The sequence below is a fragment of the Microcaecilia unicolor genome, chromosome 8 (genome assembly GCF_901765095.1).
Source record: "Microcaecilia unicolor chromosome 8, aMicUni1.1, whole genome shotgun sequence".
In the NCBI taxonomy this organism is placed as follows: Eukaryota; Metazoa; Chordata; class Amphibia; order Gymnophiona; family Siphonopidae; genus Microcaecilia; species Microcaecilia unicolor.
The window spans coordinates 93,834,296-93,854,277 of record NC_044038.1 but is presented as its reverse complement, the minus strand read 5'-3'; the positions used below and the strand labels follow the sequence as shown (position 1 = coordinate 93,854,277).

Here is a 19,982-nt window from a genome sequence, read left to right as displayed (position 1 = left end):
TGAGGAATGGAAGGGGATGGAGATGGTTATGTCATCTGCGTAGATAAATGGTTTCAAGCCTAGGTTTGCTAGTGTGGTTGCAAGGGGAAACAGCATGATATTGAATAGCGTTGGAGAAAGGGGCGAACCTTGGGGAACCCCACAAGAAGCCTTCCAAGGTGCTGAATGATCTGGAGTGTCTTTGACCTGGTAAGTTCTGGTGGACAGAAAACCCTTAAACCAGTGTAATACGCACCCTCCGATGCCTATGGTGTCCAGTAGATGTAGTAGGATGTTGTGGTCCACCATATCAAACGCACTGGACATGTCGAACTGCATCAGTAATATTTTCTTACCAACAGAAATGCCCCTTTTAAAATCAGACAGAGCTGTGACCAGAACCGTTTCAGTGCTGAACTGAGCACTGAAACCTGACTGAGAGTAGTGCAGAATGTCAAAGGTTTCAAGGAATTCATTTAACTGAGTATTCACCAAGCTGTCCATTACTTTGACAATCAGCGGTGTGGACGCCACTGGTCAATAGTTTGAAGTGACGTCGGCTCTTATCTTTGGATTCTTTGGAATGGGCGTGAGAAGGATTCTGCCATGCTCTGGGGGGAAGATGCCATGGTTCAACATGTAATTAAGATAAGTAGTTAGGTCAACGATGAAGCGCTTCGGGGCCGCTTTTAAAAGGTGACTGGGGCAAGCATCCAAACCACAAAACTTGTTTGAAAACTTCAGGAGTGTTTTAGAAACGTGGTCTACAGGAACGCGTTCAAAGGCAGCCCATGTGCAATCGGCTGGGCAGTAAGCAGTGCACGGATCCAGTGAATCTAAGAAGTCATCCACATCTGATGGGGAACTAGTTAGCGTTGACCTGAGAACTTGTATTTTGTCCTTTCAATAAGTAGCAAGCAGGTCCGCCGAAGGTAGATCGTCCTGAGTGGTCTCTAGCTTATTTGTGGCGAGAAAAGAGTTCAAGAGCTGGTTTAGCTTTTTGCTATCATTACCTGCAGTTTTTAGTTTCTAGGAAAAATAAAACCGTTTGGCTTTCTTGATGGCATACTTATATTTGCGGTGGCTGACTTTCCAAGCTTCCAGCGCTACACCCGTCTTTTTTTGTGTCATGCACGCTCAAGCTTCCGTGTTTCGGTTTTCAGAGTTTTTAGTTCAGTGGAAAACCAAGGTGTGGAACTACGGAAATAGGAAGATTTGAGTTGCGCAGGTGCTATAGAGTCTAAAACACTCCGACATTTGTCGTCCCAGGCTGTGAGATATCGTGCAGAATCGGCTGGCTCTGTCCAGTTATTGCTGTAAACTGACTTCCAGAATAAAGGAATGTTGATTGCACTTCTCGAGTGGTAATGAGCAATGTTCCCAACAGCCAGGTAACCCGCTATCCTGGGATTACAGTGGTGGTTGGGAGCGGGGAGATGGAGGGTAATGGCTCACTCTGACTGTGCCATGTGGTGGGATTCTATAGGGAACAGTACCAAGAATAGGCTTTCCTTACTCTATGCTCTCCTGAATCCCTGAGGACAGTTGTCTATGCCCTCTCCTCCTCCCTGTAGCCCTGCAACAGCAGAAACATCCCTTCTTTCTGGAACAGCTGCTGGGAAAGTCAAAGATGTTGCACTGACATGTGAAAAGGAAGGCTAAGTGGACGTATCAGAGGATTTGTGAGGAACAGATAAGGCAGCCCACCTGGCAGATAGACTAGATGACCTCTTAAGATCCCTTCCAGCCATCTCTAGGGTACATTATTATTGCAACACTTCCTAGTTTTAAAAACCTATTCCTCTTCAGCTGTCTGTGGCATTATTGCTTATGTATATCGGTGCAATGTCTAAATGAGATTCAGAGGACAAACAGTACAGTACTTTTTTTAGAATTCGTAACAGTAGGAATGGCTACACAGGCCAATTTGAAGGAGGATTGGATTAGGCTTCTGCTTCCCAGGCTAGCTGGGGAGGCTCTAGGAGGCAGTAATCAAAACCCCTCAGCAAGGGAGCCTCAGCTTTTGCTAAGTGCCACTTAGTAGTTAGTTTTCAGCCACTGCTAACTGCATACATGCTTTTGGGTGTCAGCCTCTACAGGGCTAGATTTAGAATCCATATTAGGCTGGATATGGGGCACACTACTCTTTTTACTTATTGTACCAAGTAGCAATTACCCATTTGTGATTCACATACATTCATATGAAGACTCATGAAACAGGCTCACCGTCGAAACACAGGTCTATGTTGAGTCTCTGAAATAAACATTTTATCATCATTAGAAATCTCTGCGTTGTTCCTGGACAGACTGTTCTACTTCCCACTACCCTTGTTTATCTGTCTGTCCTCGTGGGATTTCAGTGTTCTTCTGCTGCGGCAGACTCTCTGTCACGATTGTGACTATGTACATGCCTGTGCTCACCTCGCCCCCCCGGTGGCCAGGCCCGGTGGCTGCTATGGACTGCCTTCGTTCTGTTCCATAAGTCATTCTAATCCAGTCCAGATCTTCCAGTCTGCCAGACTTGCTTGGGTGGTTTGTAACTAAGCAGCACCCTTACCTGTGACTTCATCAGTGATTGCCTTTATTAGGCACCTGGAAGCCCTTCAGCTTTGCCTTTTGCAACGAGGTTGTCAGATGAGTTTTTGTCTATGTGTGTTTGTTGCTTGTATCCAGTGTGAGAATCCCGAGTCCTAACCCTGTCTCAGTCAAGCTTGCTTGTATCCTGTGTGAGAATCCCGAGTCCTAACCCTGTCTCAGTCAAGCTTGCTTGTATCCTGTGTGAGAATCCCGAGTCCTAACCCTGTCTCAGTCAAGCTTGCTTGTATCCTGTGTGAGAATCCCGAGTCCTAACCCTGTCTCAGTCAAGCTTGCTTGTATCCTGTGTGAGAATCCCGAGTCCTAACCCTGTCTCAGTCAAGCTTGTTTGTATCCTGTGTGAGAATCCAGAGTCCTAACCCTGTCTCAGTCAAGCTTGCTTGTATCCTATGTGAGAATCCTGAGTCCTAACCCTGTCTCAGTCAACCTTGCTTGTATCCTGTGTGAGAATCCTGAGTCCTAACCCTGTTTCAGTCAAACTTGTTTAGAACCCTTTTCCCTGTGTGTGTGAATCCTGAATCCTGTTGTTCTGGTCTGTCTGTTCCAGGATTACTTGTGTCCCTGCTCTATCCTATAAGTCCTGCCGGCTGCTGTGCACCTAGGGGCTCAACCCCAAGGGAATGGCGGTCAAGCGCAGGTGAAGTCCGGTCATTCCAGTCCCGTGTATTCCAGCTTGTTCACCTACTGCTTCAGTTCCAGTCCAGCTACTCCAGTCCTGCTTATACCAGCCTTGTCGGTGTTCAGTCTTGCTCCCTGCTTGGGGGTGGTTCGCCTGCTGCTCACTATTCCTGATGGTTGTGACACTCTCACTGGCACACTGCTCTATGCCATACCTTCCCTCACCCTAAGTCAAGGACTGTTACCATCATGGTTGCAAAATTTTGGAGGTAATACAAGGAAAAGAGGATAAAATCTCAGATAATTGTGAATAAAGGTTCACAACACTGTACCTCAGTGGGGGGTTGATCATGATACCTAACAAGAAGCAGGAAGAAGTGTCGGGCTGAGAGAGAGAAAAAGAGAGAGAGAGAGAGACTAGATGGACCATTTTTGTTTCTGTCTGCCATTATGTAGTATTTTACTGTAACAATATTAACTGCACTTTTTTTTTTTTTTTTTTAAATAGAAGAGTGAGCTAGTAGCAGGGGTGATAATTTGGGATAAACCTCTGGGACATAGGCTTACTTTCCCAGCCACCGAATATGTGCGTAACTTCCTGGCAAGTCACTGTGTTCTAGATTAGACCACCATCTTTCCTTCTAGCACCAAAGTGAATCACCTCTATCTACTAATGAAATTCTGAGAACCACTCTTATTGTTGCAAAAGAGGTTTCCAATGGCCAGGTTTGCTCTCTAGAAGCAAGCCTGTAGGATACAGTCTGAGTGAGGAGGACTCTATAGAAAACTGTTGAGTATTACATGGCATTTGGATGCCAAACTTTCAGATTTTTCCTTCTCCCAAGAGACTCACTGATTCTGATAGATAATAGCAAGTAGATGGGGATCCTCCCTCCTGCGCTTAGGAGCCAGTCCCCCAATAAACCACAGAGCAATTCAAGGAGTAAAAAGGAGTGGTGAACGCAAAAGCAATGGGGAAAAAAAAAATCAAAACTCACTTCTGTTTAGGACTGCCCAAGGGTACCCGACACTCTAGACAAACCTTCAGCTGTGTGGGCTCTCTCCCCTGGAGCAATTCAAGGCCCTAACATCTGTACTCCAGCATTTCCCTTTCCCTACTCCCCCACCCATAATCCAGCATCTCCCCTTCCCTACTCCCCCACCCATAATCCAGCATCTCCCCTTCCCTTTCCTAATTCCCCCATAGTTTAGTGTCTCCTCTTTCCCTCCCTATCATCCGCCTCCTCAGCTTATGGCCCGCATACCCGTCTACCCTCCCTCCCATTCAACATCTCCTTTTCCCATCCCATGTTCACCATTTCCCCCCTCTACCCTAACTATTCCCCAGCCACTTCCAAGTAAATGCAGACTCAATGCAGGGCCTTTAAACAGGTCTCCACTCATAAGCTGAAGCTACATCCCACTCTCATTCAAACATTTCCTGTCATCATAGGCGCCCCGTATAAGAGGCTTGGGGAGGCTAAGCCTCCCGAGCCCAGCTGTGACGTACCCCACCTGCCTCATCTTTCTCCAAATGTCCAGAGACTCCTGTCCTGCTAAATTCTGCCTCTGCTTCTGTTGAACAGTGACAGGAACAAGCACAGATCGTCAGGCTGCAAGCATTGAAAGGGGGCAGAAGGAGGCGAATACAGCCGGGCGAGGTTCCCTCTCCTCTGAAACCAGTACAAAAGCTGCTGGTGACTGGCACCCGAGGGTTTTCAGGGAGAAGAGCTATGAACCAGACGCCACAGCACAAGTGCTTGTTTGCTCACATTTAAGTCTGTTGCAGGGAACACAGGCTTTTAATATCAGAAGACAGCTGAGCTGTGCAAACTCCATCCTGGGCTGTGCTAATGAATTGGAGTCCCGCCCCCTTTCTCCTCTCAAAAGCGATCACCCTCGGAGACAAAGATTTATTGTGGATGGGTCTATTAACACCTCATGAGTCCGGGGAAAGATACTGGAACCTTTTTTTTTTCTCTCAGTGGTTGCAAGTGGCCTGGCAGCAGCTAAACTGCTTTTATGTAAGTGTTTCTCCCCCCCCCCCCCCCCAATAAGTAAGTGGCTCTTAAAGCACTCTGACTCAGCCTCTGTAAAATTATGCTCCCTGTAAAAAGTGTTTTTAATCCTAATGTTTACTGATTCTCTTTAGGCTAATTCCTGCTGAAAAGTGGAGATGAACAAGTGAATAGGAGTTACAAGCAGGCTGTAGCTTGACGTACTGATTCAGGAACTCTATAGGGAAGTGACGTGAGGACGCTGGAGGAGCGAGAGAGAAAGTGGAAACATGCAGGGGAGAGCCAGGGACATGCAAAAGAGCAGGGGAGAGCAAGAGGGGCCATGGAAAAGAGTAGGGGAGAGCCAGGGACATGGAAAAGAGCAGGAAAGAGCCAGAGATGGATGGGGAGAGAAAGAGGGGCCATGGAAAAGAGCAGGGGAGAGCCAGGGACATGGAAAAGAGCAGGGGAGAGCCAGAAAGAAGATGCTGGATGGAAGAGGGGACATGGGCAGGAGAGAGAGAGAAGCTGCTAGGGAGAAACTGGGGGAGACCCTAGCTGTCAGACGGAGAAATGCTGAATGAAAGGAGGGAGAAAGAGGGAAATTGCTGGAAGGACGGGGAAGAAAGAGGGAAGACACTAGGCAGAAGGGTAGGGAGGGAAAGAGGAAAGACACTGGAAGGATGGGGAGAGACAGGACATGCTGAATGGAAAAGGGTTGAGAGAGAGAACTGTCTAGAAGGAAGCGAGATAGAGGGAGACAATGCACGGAAGGATTGGGAGAGGGTAATGGGTAGAAGGATGGAGAAAGAAAGAGGGATGACACTGGATGGAAGGGTAGGAGAGAAAGAGGGAAGGTGCTGGACATGGATGGATGGAGGGGAGGGAAGACTGGAAGGAGATGCAAATGGATGGAGGGCAGGGAAGAGAGGAGAAATGTTGGACAAGGATGGAGGGAAGGAAAGACAAAGGAAGGAGATGCACACGGATGGAGTGGAAGGGAGAGAGGAGAAATGCTGGGCATGGATGGAGGGGAGGGAAGACAGAGGAAGTACATGCACATGGATGGATGGAGGGGAGGGGAGTGAGGAGAAATGCTAGATATGGATGGAGGGGAAATTGCTGAATTTAAGGGCTGGATCGGAACACTTTGAGGGCAGATGTTGAAACTGGAGAAAGGATAGAGACAGGGCTAAAGGTGGTAGACAGGACGCATAAGGACACAGGAGGATGGTGGACATGGTGAGAGAAAAAATATCAAATGAAACGAAGACACTGCATAAAACAGAAGACACTGGGACCAAAGCGAATAGAAAAACTAAATGATCAGACAACAAAGGTAGAAAAAAGTATTTTATTCAGAATTTATTAACTGGAATATGTCAGCTTTTGGAAATGTGCATCTGTGATATTTTGCATGTAAGTTTCAATTTTTTCTAGTATTGCTACATGCTGAGTCTGACTTCTTGAGGTAACTTTCCAGTTCAGTATTTTGCCTTCATATCTGTTGTGTCATGTGTTTTTCATGTGTGATCAAGGTGCAGAATTCTGCTAGTGTGTAGTATTTTCAGCCTTTTTTGTTTTGTTTTTTTGTTTCACTAGGTTGTGTACTGGTGTTTTAGTGCCCGGTGTAATTACAGTGCTGCCTTTCCACGCATAAGGTTGTAGCTCATCCTTGGAATTAGTGCTGTTATGGGTTTGGTAAGGTTATGAGTGTGTTTTTGCACAAGTTTGTGTATAGTGTTTTGCAGTGGAGAGATTGTGTATTGGAGAGATTGTGTATTGGCCTTACTGAGGTGGCACCAAATCATCAGAAAGGGTTTTAGAGCCTAAATCATGACACACTACCTCTTGAAGGATCTACATATAGTCGTTCATAAAAGGAGCTCATTGTGAACACTTTCCACCCTAAAAGGGTGTTTTGTGGCTCTACATGAGAATTGTGATATTATGATCCCTTGTTTCATATTGTTGACGGTCTGTATTTTCCGTATGGGTGGTATATTGGTTTATTAGAGTCTGCCCAGTGTTATGATACAGTAAGGTTCTGAGTGTGTTTTTGCACAAAGTTGTGCATAGTGTTTTGCAGTTGAGCAATTGTGGTTAGTATATGCTTTGAGCAACCACTTTATTCTTTGACATACGATACATATCTAATATCTAAATTTAATAAAAGGTAGGGATCACGTGACGCCATGACGAGGAGCGGTTGAAAAAACCTCCGCTCCTGCCAGCCTGCCGCTAAACCCTCGAAATCGCGGAAATTGCCCGGATAAAAAAGATCGCTGAACACACCATCCTACACAAGAAGCCAAGGTATAAAATCGGCGCTAATCATAACGGGACTCCATGGCGGCGAAGAACGTTCGCAGGGAAAAAGAAAAGACGCGAGCCGGCGAAGAAAAAATGGCGGCTCCATCGAGCCCGGCCGCGACAGCCCTGAGTTCAGTGTGGGTGGCGGAAGTGGCGGCGGAGGTGACAGCCGCTATGGAACCCATGCTAGATCGACGATTAGGACCCATAGACAGCAAAATAACTTTGGTACAAGAAAATTTGGGGCAACTTACTAAAGACCTGATGGAATATCAGCAAAGACACGGGGCCCTTGAAGATAAAGTACTCAAGATGGAAGAGGAAAACGCTAAGCTCAAAACCATGGTGGAAGGCTATGAAGGGAAGCTTGAAGACCTGGAGAACCGATCCCGGAGGAACAATTTAAGATTTGTGGGACTACCTGAGGCACTGGAAACAACAAATTTGCGAGTGTTCCTAGAAAAATGGCTGACAGAACAACTACAACTCCCAGAGGACCTTGGAGTTCTTCAGGTAGAGAGAGCACATCGTGTAGGGCCCAAAAGCATAGAAACAACACGCCCGAGAGTGGTGATTTGCCGTATCTTAAATTTTGCACATAAAGAAGCAATACTACAGGCTTTGCGGAAAGAACAAGAACTGCAATATGGGAATAAAAAGATTTTATGTTTTCAAGACTATTCCGCGGCGGTGGCGATGCAGAGAAGGAAGTTTTCTCCTATATGTTCAAAACTTTTTGAAAGGAAAATCCGATTTGCACTGCAGTATCCAGCTAAATTAAGAGTCACCTACCAAGCGACCACGCAGGTGTATAATACAGTAGAGCAGGCACAAGCTTTTTTGAATTCTGTGGAACATCGCTGACCGTGATGGCATAAGAAGGATATACAGACATCCCATGGAAGGTGGGATTGCAGAAGGTAAATCACAAAAGGAATTGGATTACAAAGAGTTAACTTGATTTGAAGGATCTCAGAACCCAATTTGAGGGCTTGGAATTGCTGGATTGGCAAGAGGGACAAAATCCCGGGAGAACTCCTAGGAGAACTAGAAGAACAACTAAAAGCCTTTGGGGATTTGTAATAGATCGCATTCTGAGAGAAGACCGGGATAATTGAACAGAATATCACAGAGAATTGAGATATATGTTTGAGAGACTTTAAAATAATTTCATACTGAAGAGCAGTGACAATTTGCTAGAAAGGCCTGGAGCACTATCAGAGTGATGGTGCTGGAGACAGCCCCTGAGATGCCACCGTAGAGAGACGTGGAGGAGCCCTCTTGCAGATTGAAGCGACATTTGAGAACTCTGAAATGAGGTCTTTGAAATGAGGTGGGTTTTTTTTTTCTTTTTCTTTTCTTTTCTTTGTCTCTCTTTGAAGTTGTTGTTGATGTTAACAAGATTAAGTTGATAAGTTAAGCGATTGTAAGTGGGAGATACACTGGAAAGGGGGGACAGAAAGAGTACTTTCGTACACCTTAGCTTACGAGAGGGAGGGGGTAGGAGGCGTTATACGTGATGGTCTCATTTCGAGACCTAGTCTCTACAGAAGGGAGGTTGGGGTTAAAGGGAGTAGAGAGATTTAGAAGGGGAGAAGCGTGGGGGATTAGAGGAAGGGGAGGGAGGGAGACCTGGGGGACACGACTATTAGGATTTTGGAAGGATATTACATGGCTTAGGTAGGCGAGTGAGGAGGGGTGGGGGCTGGGACACCCCTTTTCCTTGAATAATTGGTATACATCTTATGAACAGGCAATGATTATGAAATGGGACCCCTAAAGGTAGTTACATGGAATGTGGGAGGGATCTCATCCCCTATAAAACGCTCAAAAATTTTGCAACAATTACAAAGACACAAAGTTGACATAGCCCTGCTCCAAGAAACCCACTTATCAGCCGGGGAACACGCTAAATTACGAACTTGGTGGGTGGGGGAATGTGAATATGCAGCAGCACAGGGGAAGAAAGGAGGGGTTGCCATCCTGTTTCGAAAAGGAATAGCGGACAATGTGAAAGTGCACTTCACTGATCCAGGTGGTAGATTCATACTTTGTGAGGCTCATATACAGCGCCAGAATGTGCTATTTGGCAATGTATACGCTCCGAACCAATATGAGCGGAAGTTTTACAAGATGATCACCTCGAAACTATTAATAAGTAATGCATTACCCATAATAGTAGGGGGGGATTTTAATATGGTAATGGACCCCATGATGGACAGCACGGGGATTAGGAGGCAAGAGATTAATCAGGGAACTAGGGGGCTGCCTAATCTTTGCCGTCAGGTGGGGCTAGTGGATGTCTGGAGGATACTTAATCCGCAGGGAAAAGACTATACACACCTCTCGCGGGCGCATGGCACACAGGCGCGAATTGATTATTTGTTGATTTCAGAACAGATGCTCAGTTCAGTGATGAAATCGATTATAGGAACAGTTGCGATATCTGATCATGCCTGGGTGGAGATGAGTTGGGCGCCCCAGGAAGAAAAAGGAGCGGAAGGGAGATGGGTGTTCCCTGCAGAGCTATATCGGGACCAGGGTTTTAAGGCCTTTATACATCAGAGTTGGCAAGAGTACAAAGAACACAATGCAGTGCATGTTGAAAATCCAGTCTTGTACTGGGAGGCGGCTAAGGCAGTATTTCGAGGAGAAATTATCAGCTATACAGCACATAAACGCAAAGCTCGGAATAGAGAATTAATGAGGCTGAGTCAATTAGTGTGCAAAGCTAGGAGAAGGTATGGCCAACAGGCCTCTACCGAGAACAGACAACATTTAATGCTTTTGCAGACAAAATTAAATGAAATACTTCATTATAAGGCAGTGAAATCACAAACATACTACAAATATCAATTGTATAAACACGGGAATAAATGTGGTAGGCTAATGGCGCGTCTAATCGCAACCAAACAAGGCAAGGCTAGGATCTTGACTATGAAGAAGGGGCAGGGAGAACAAATCCATACGGATAAAGAGATTAGTGAGAATTTCTACCAATATTACAAAAGGTTATACGAGGCCCCGCCTGATAACGGCCTGTCGGGAGACTCATACCTAGATCAGATCAGATTACCAAAACTATCCCCTCAAGAAGTGCAATGGCTTAATACTATTATTACGCCGGATGAGGTATATCTGGCGATTAGCCAAAGTGAACTGCTTAAAGCGCCGGGAGTAGATGGGTACCGGGCGGAGTTCTATAAAATCATGGGAGAAGAAATAACGGAACCCTTGGCCGCAATGTTTAACACCTTAATAGAGAAGGAGAGGATGCCTCCGGATCTAAATACAGCGTGTATTATAGTACTCCCCAAAAAAGGGAAGGATCCGGAGTTAGCTGAATCATATAGGCCTATTTCGCTCCTAAATTATGAAGTGAAATTGATGGCTAAGATTTTAGCAAATCGAGTAGCGAGATTCTTGCCGAAACTAGTGCATAGTTCTCAGGTGGGGTTTGTAAGGGGACGGAAAATTACTAAGAATGTTCGCAAGGTCTTAACATCATTAGAAGCTAGAAAGCGAGGGAATAAAAACTCTTTGTTAATCAGCTTTGATGCTGAAAAAGCCTTTGACAAAGTAAAATGGAATTTTCTATATGCTGTCCTTCAGAAATATGGAATCACGGATAGATTTTTGTCAGGGATCAAAGCATTGTATGCAAAACCGAAGGCCAGAATATCGGTCAATGGGATAACAACAAGGGATTTTGAAATAAGCCGGGGAACCCGACAAGGCTGTCCTCTATCGCCTCTGTTATTTGTACTAACATTGGATCCATTACTGAGAGACATTGAGGAACAAAGGGCGGTAGCGGGGATACCGATAGGGAGAGAGGTCTTTAAGGTGGCGGCATTTGCCGATGATATATTGGTCCACTTGTCAGACCCCCAGAAATCTTTGGAGGCTTTGTTGGAGATTTTCTCCGAATACGGAGACTACGCGGGCCTTAGTTTAAATTTGGAGAAGTCAGAGGCCTTGGCCTCCTCGGAGGACGTATGGAATAAGTGGAGAGGCGAATTTCCCTTGAGGAAAGCACAAACTTCCTTTAAATATCTAGGAATTTTGATGCCTATGAACCCGGCACGGTTGTATGACCTTAATATAAATCGGCTGTTGCAGGAGACCCAGAAGGTGTTACAAGGATGGCAGGATTTACCGTTATCAATGCTAGGTAGAGTGCACTTGATTAAAATGGTGTTATTTCCTAGGTGGCTTTACGTGATGCAAACCATTCCGGTGTGGTTTCGACGAAAGGACTTACAAAATTTTTATAAATTAGCATCAAAGTTTTGCTGGAGGGGCAAAAAACCACGGATTCGCTTCTCGGCTTTAGTGGGTAACTGGAGTCGGGGAGGGGTGGGTATGCTGGATTTAGAACTATACAATCAGGCATGCCAATTGCGTTACTTAGGAGACTGGTGCTTGGAAACACAGCGATACACGCCTACTGTGTTGGAGGCGGCACTCTGGGAACCTTATCAACTATTTTCGCTCTTACACCACAAAGCATGTGATCTGCCGGAAGGAATACGTAAAAATGTGCTGTTGCGGCCGCTTAGAGAGGTGTGGAGAGTGCTCATACGACATCTAGGGGGGGATCCTGCAATAACAGATCTGTTAACAATATGTGGGAATTGTGAATTCTTACCAGGCCTGTCAAGCCGGCATTTTGTAGACTGGGCAAAGAAGGGGATTTTTAGTCTGGCACACCTGGCGGATGGAGATGGGCAGCCCCTTACAGTAGAAGAAATACTGGGGAAAGTAGGCAATTCCTGGGGTAACAGATTTGCTATAAGACAGGTGCAACACTACATTGCGTCTCTCCCGGGAGACCCTTTGAGATCCCGGCTGGGGGATAAGGTACATGATTTCTTTCACTCTTTGGGTGAGGGCGAACTTACGATATCATTGCTCCATAAAACAATATCAGGATGGCGACCCCCCAGGGATTATAGCAAATTGAAGAGTGCATGGGGAAAAGAACTGGGGGTTGAAGTAATATCATGGAATATCACTAAATCGATAGCAAGAATACCTTTGTTAGTATCTGATGCTCGCTTAAGAGAATGTGCCTACCGCTGTATTCATAGGGGATATGTGACTACTGTACAACTAGCTCATATGGGAGAGAATCGGAGCCCAGAGTGTCTTAAATGTGGAAAGGATCCTGGTACAATGCTACATATGTTTTGGAGCTGCCCTGTATTGAAAAGGTTTTGGACACAGGTCCGAGGCTTTTGGGAGGAGCGACTGGGGCTTCGGATTTCAGGGACAGTTGAACAATTGCTTTTGGATATCCCGGGGTCCTTTAGAGGGCTGAATAAATTTGAAACAATATTGCTTAGAAAGATGAGTTTACTGGCCAGGAAATGTATATTACAGTACTGGACAATTAAAGATCCTCCAGCATATTGGCACTGGAGAAACCAATTGCACCAGCTGGCTTCTTGGGAGGCTAGAGAATCTCGGCTCTCAAAGAACAAGAGAGTCACGTTCTTGGCTGTTTGGGGTCCTTATTTGCGAAGTCTAAGCCATAGAGGTCGTAGTTTACTCTTAAATGAAGGATAATTCCATGGATTATACTGAATAGATCTCCAGGTCTGGGGGAGGGAGGGAGGGAGGGGGGAAGAAGAGGGGGGTTGGGGGGAGGGTGGGGGTTGGATAAGTTTAATCTGATGAGAGTAATAATAAACAGGTTGTATTTAAAAAAGCAAAAATGATACAAGTTTATTGACTAATGATTGTATAATTAGTTTGAGGATTGATGAATGTTAAATGCAGAACCTTGTATGGCACCGTTTATGTTCTTGCAATTTCAATAAAAAAACGTTTAAATATAAAAAAAAGGTATTAATTGTGACTATTTTATTTTTACTTATTTTTTTCTGTGTTGTCAGACAATTATGGATATAAGCTCCGCCCTGGCTCTACCCCTAACCCCCACCCCCTTTAGCCTCCCCAAACAGTTGGGCCACCGACCGCCTATGCCTGTCATAGAGACAGAGAGAGAAGGATGTGACAGAAACACATGAGCACAGGCCTGTGTTTTAAGGTCCTGCACCAGTGAAACGTCTACTTGTGGCTTGAGATAGGGAACAGGTAGAGAAGCAGCGAGGAAATGATGGATACAAGACAAAGGGATAGGCGAGAGAAAAGGAGATTCTGCTTGCCTACTGCCCCCCAAATGCTACTGCCCTAGATGCTTAGTCTGTCTAGTGGCAGGGCCAGTCCTGCTTCTATTAAAAGAAATGTCAGTACAGCAGCAATATAATTTTTTTAATTTATTAGTATGTATTTACTGCTGTTTTGAAGAAATTTACCCAAGGCAGTGTAAAGCAAGAATAATCCAGACAGAGGCTACAGACATTTACAACACATGTTGGTCTCCAGAAAGTATAAGCCTGGGTCTAAGTCTCAGTGATCTTACTGATTCACATCATTTGAAGAGTCAAACTACCAGTGTTTTCAGGGCTGCAAACTAGTCTGGTTTACAGCATATCTCCAACAAATCTGCTCGAGATATATTTACATTCACTGCTTCGGTTGTACCTAAATGTATCTCGGACTCAGCCATGTTCAGTATGGATACCCTGAAAATGAGACCCACCTGCAGTCTGACTCACAGTTTGGATTAATTTTCATCTTCTACCAGCATCAAAATGAAAAAAAAAATTCCAATGTTTATTCAGTTTGAAAAGAGAGGAAGAAGCTACTTCTGCAACCCTCCAATGAGGAACTAGGAATGGTCAGCTCATCTACCATCACCATCTTCAGAATAAACACAACCTATTAACCTTCCAGAAACACATTATGCAATCTAACATAATGCCCTCCCCCCCCACACACTCACAGTTACTGGTTCTCTCCCAACTATACCCCAGGGTGAGCTGTATGATATACAACATCTTCTGCTGGATACTTTTTAAAATTACAGCCTCATCTGAAAAATAAACTGGAAACTCAGGGGGGTCTTTTACTAAGCCACAATAGCGTTTTTAGCTCATGGTAGAAATCAGCTGGCAGTAAAACACTAAGATGACCATAGGAATATAATGGGCGTCTCAGTGTTTACCACCAACTGATTTCTACCGCAAGCTAAAATCACTACCGTGGCTTAGTAAAAGACCCCCTCAATCAGCAGCATCTACTTTGCAACAAAAATTTCCTACCCAGCCTTTGTACCAAGAGGGTAAATTTAGAATTTCTAAAGGGGAAAGCAGGCACTGGCTGATTCAAACAAATGTGGGCATTTTGAACGTCTAGAAGACACTCTGGCACATATGCTGTTTGAATGTCATGCTAATTATGTTTTGTTATATTTTCTAAAAATTAATAAAATAAAGTTTGAACCAAACTTAATTTAATACTACTAATCATTTTTATAGCACTACTACTGTACACTAAACATGTAAGAGACAGTCCCTGCTTGATAGAGCTTACAATATAATCAAGACAGACAAACAGGACAAATAAGAGATAAGGGAATTACTTAAGGTGGGAATGATAAAACATACATGACTTGACTACTGAATAGGAGTTAGGAGTTAAAAGCAGCCTCAAAAAGGTGGGCTTTTAGCCTAGATTTAAAGATGGCCAGAGATGGAGCTTGCAAGACTCCCCACAAATTCTGGAAAGAAATATGGCAAATCATACAAAAAATATTGCTCTCTTTGTTTGGAGAAACTCTCACATAAAATCAGTTGAGTCTTTTTGAGTTATTAATAGCTGTGGCATTACAAATGATACGTACAAATGGAAGAAATGCCTCTCTACCATATAGTCAGTTCTGGTGGAACTATTCACCCTGAACCAAATAGTATCAGACAACAGAAACACTAAGAAATATACTTATCTGATCTATAGCTGTCACAAATATTATACTTTTTCTGTATTGTATATAACACTTCTCTCTCACTTGCTTATTGTTTATTGTTACTTGCTCGTTTGGGGGTTTTTTCTGAAGAAATGCAATAAAATATTTATTTAAAAAATTCTTTATATTACAAGTTACACTGTTCCTGCTAATGTATTTTTAAGTTCCTCTTTCTCAAATTTAGGATTATCCTCCACACACCATATTCTATAAGATGGCCTAATTGCCCTTCTGATTCAAATAATTTTAGGTAATTGGAAAAATGCTTCCAATTCATCATACTATACTTACATTTTATTTTGTTTAAATGTTTCTGTAACTCTAAGCATATTTCAATTTCATTTACTGTATGCCTTTATATTCTGTGACATCCATCCTTGTTTCACTAATTATATTATGTTATAGTTTCTAAAAATTTTCAATAAAAAGATTGAACTAAAAAAAACTTAAAAGTTTGAACTTTAGAATTATAAAGGGACAGATACATTTGTGTGCTAAAAGTACAATAGTTTAGCCCCTCCCTCCAATTATTTTTTTTTCACTAGGTAGAACAAATTTACCAGTCTTAACATAAGGGAATCACACCATATAGACCTAGGCTGAGCCAGTGCTGGTTTTAACTTGATTCACGGTTGACCTACATTCCTGCTTTTCTTAGAGAGAGCTGACTGAACTCCAACCCCAGGGAGGCAATGGAGAGAAAAAAAAAACAGGACTGGCTCAGGCTGCTCCAGATGCTAGTTAGTCCCTTTATCCTAAAAATAAGCTTACAAGGAAGAATGAAAATCTGAAAGTAGCCCCCTAAATCCCTTAGGTGAGAAGAGGTCAGGAAGCCAAATGCCAAGGAAGGGACTAACTGCTTGATTTTTCATACAGTCCTTCTTCATTCCCTGATTGGGAGGGAACAAAGACTGTTTTCCTTGCACAGTTCCTATGATACTGTGGTGAACCTGATGTTTCGCTGGTGAATAAGATCTAGAAGTTTTCTATGATAAGCAGACAGGGAGGAAGACGAAGGTTAGGGCACTTTCAGGGATTCTCAACCCTTATGGTGTCCAAGAGATGGTGTGGAAAATGACCCCCAAAGATTCTGAGATTATTGAAATGAGATGGGTCCTCTATCATTTCCAGGAAACGTGGTACAGATCCCAGAGAGCATATCATCAGAGTTCATTAAATCCCCCGAGATTATTTTAGCACACTGAAGCATGCAATGGGACCCCAGGGATTATGAGATTCCAGAAGAAGGCCCCACAAAGAATCCCCCAGGTAATGGGAGCATGATATATGACTGACCGCCCACCCCCACCCTGCATTCCCACAAGCCATGAGAGCATAAACTCTCTGGCCATTCTCACAGATCGAGGGGCCATAGTACAGGACCCACAGAGATTATCACAGGTCATGGCAGCATGTGACAGGAACCCCAATTCCCTTTCTGAGGGGACTTCTAGCTTGTAATTTAAGTCAGGGAAACAGGTGCAGGTCTGGGATTCAAATGCCTGTAACATCCATCCCTCTCAATACAAGTGGACTTCACAAATTCACTAAAATCACATCCAGAAAACACTAAACTACCAGAGGCACAATTCAGGAAGCTACAGTTTCTCCACTCAGGACAATGGGAGCACACACACATCCCTGAGAGGACTATAAAATGTTACAGATACTCACCACCATGCTGAGTGTTTGCCCTTAGTCCTGCACAACCACCACCCCTAGCAAGGAGAGTCCAGAAAGCCAATTCCTCTCCCCTGTCCCCATCTCCAAGCCAGAAGATGATGATCCACAGTTTTCTCAGCCTGCTACACCCATCTGTCCAATGAAAGGTGGTAGGGAAGTGGAGAATAAGCCAGATATTACCCCCTTTTCTTCTCAGCTGAGAGACAGGATACTGAGCTGGATGGACGAGTCTGATCCGTGACTATTCTCAAGAGCCCATCCTCGTCTCTCTGCTCAACCTGTGTCCTTTCTCTCTAATCACCTATTGTCTGCCTGACTGTCATCTGCCGCTATTGGTTCCAGCTTCCACCAAGTGGGGTGGAGGAGCCTGCAAAAACCTCAGTCCCAGCTTCTTTGGGCTCCCAGCCTGCTGCACTTGCATGCAGTGGATTGGTGGGGGAGGGGGATTTCAGAAGATAATATTTCCACTCTTCGATGAAACTAAAGGAAAACCAGTTGCCATCTTCTATTTGGGAAAAGCTGATTAACTTTTCCCCTGTAAAGGCTCGCATCACTACCCAGCCTCCCATCCCTGTCTAGGATCAGTCTCCTTCCCCGCCACCCTATCCACCAGTGGTGGTATGATCCATTGAGCTACATAGACAATGGCTGGTGTGAATGAGGAAAGCTTGAGAAGCAAAGCTCGGAGCCGCCTGCAGCTGGCTGCCATACAAAGGAGGCTCTGTGCAGGGAACTCCTCTCTCACCATCTCACAGCTCAGCCGAGGCCAAGATCGCCTTTCACACCTCCCCCATCTTTCCCCTCCTCTCACTTACCAGATAATAAGGTGCATGGAGAGGATTACCAACTCTAGGTCAGCAGGCACAGGCTGAGCCGGTCTTCGCCTTACTGCCCTGCATCTATGAACTCGTAGTTTCCACTTATCAGAGAGAAACTGGAGATACAATGCAATAGGTAAAGAGAGTAAAACCAGGCCTGGCTCAGCTGGAATCATCCTCTGAGTGGAGACTGCAGATGGCATGCCTCGGTCTTTCCTCCCCCAGCCCCCACCCTTCGCACACATTACAAAGTTGTTCCTGTTTTATTCTTCCCCGTCTCTCTCTCTCTCTCTGGGGTTTATGTAAAGCCCCTTTTTAATATTTAATTTTATCTACTTCCCTTCAACCAACTTTGCTGTCCTAAAGAAAAGCAAAGCGTGTTGCATATATTTCAACACAGTGCCTTAGGTTTCTGACATGTCAATTCACTGCCTTCACCTCTGCTCCAGTTGTGTTGTGTTCATTGCATAATTGTTCTCCCTCCCTTCACAGTACAGTCACAATATACATTGCCCTTCCCTCCGGTCACATATATGGGGGAGGGGAACGAGGCATGGGCCAATCAGTCTTTATCTACCATGCTGCACTCTCCTCCTGTCCTGTGTTGTAAAGTGCTCCCCTACCTGTCACGTAGACTGCCCTCCCCTTGTCTGCTTACCCGTCACATGCACTGCCTTGCCTTCCCGTGGAAATTTTGAAAAGTTACCTCCAGTCCTCCACCTTTCTCTCCACTTATGTCAGGGAAAAGGAAGCAAACAGAGCGAGGCTGCAGGTGAGTGACCTGGCCAGAGTCACAAGCCAACTAAACACAAACTCGCTCAGTTCTATAATGTTTATAGGGATAAAGGAGTACATCTCTATCTGTACAGTGTGTACATTGCTTTCACTGTTGTTGGGCAGACTGGATGGACCTTACAGGTCTTTCTCTGCCGTCATCTACTATGTTACTATGTTATAATAAAGGTTGAAAGTGAAAAGAGAAGACCATCAGTATAAAGGATCCTGAGTTATACTGAACGTGACATTTATTAATGACTATTGAATCGTGGCTCAAATGTGCATTGCTGATCAATCCCTAAATAAATATATTCAGTGCATCAAACCTATTAAGTTTCAGTGTTATGTGGAATAAAATGTACCGTCAAATCTATATAAGTACTCCACAGAATGCTACAATTCTATTGTATTGTTGCTATTTATATAACAGGCAAATGCCTTATCTGTTAGATAACACCGTAGTGGGCTCGGCAAGGCACCTCGTTTCGTTACCCTTCTTTGGGAACCCATGGTATGAATAATCCCACTAGTAAGCAACAGAGGCGTATCTGAAGTTCGGCGATGGGGGGGGGGGCCAGAGCCAGAGTGAGGGGGCACATTATAGCCCCCCCACCGCCGCCACCATTGCCCACCCCCCCTTGCCGCCGTCACCCCCCTCCCCCCGCCGCCATCACCTACCTTTGCTGGCGGGGGACCCCAACCCCCGCCAGCCGAGGTCCGCTTTCTCCTGCTGCTGCCTTTAAAAATATTCCTTCAGCTGGCGGGGGACCCCAACCCCCACCAGCCGAGCCGAGGTCTTTTAAGTTCTGCTTCGATCATCCTCTGTGCTGTTCAAAGCTGCTGAATCCAGTTTCAGAGTCTGACATCGCAGCACGTTGTACGTGCAGGATGTCAGACTCACAGAAACAGAGTCTGTGAGTCTGACGTCCTGCACGTACAACGTGCAGCGACGTCAGACTCTGAAACTGGATTCAGCAGCTTTGAACAGCACAGAGGACAATCGAAGAAGAACTTAAAAGACCTCGGCTCGGCTGGCGGGGGTTGGGGTCCCCCGCCAGCTGAAGGAATATTTTTAAAGGCAGTGGCAGGAGGAAGCAGACCTCGGCTGGCAGGGGTTGGTGTCCCCTGCCAGCAAAGGTAGCCCACGGCGATGGCGGGGGAGGGTTGACGGTGGTAGGGGGGTCCAGGGCAAAATCTACGGGGGCCCAGGCCCCCGTGGCCCCACGCAGATACGCCCCTGGTAAGCGTTCAAGTAAATCATGTAAAGATGGGGGAGAGTCACGAGCCAACAGAAAAATAAGACCTTGCGTCCTCCACTCCATTGCA

The 19,982-nt window shown here is 45.1% G+C and overlaps 1 protein-coding gene across 1 annotated transcript in view; it reads right to left on the bottom strand.

Moving 5' to 3' along the window:
• The window catches only part of ARHGAP33 (Rho GTPase activating protein 33), a 513,356-nt gene that overhangs the window by 370,639 nt on the left and 122,735 nt on the right, over window positions 1-19,982 (bottom strand). The window lies entirely within an intron of this gene.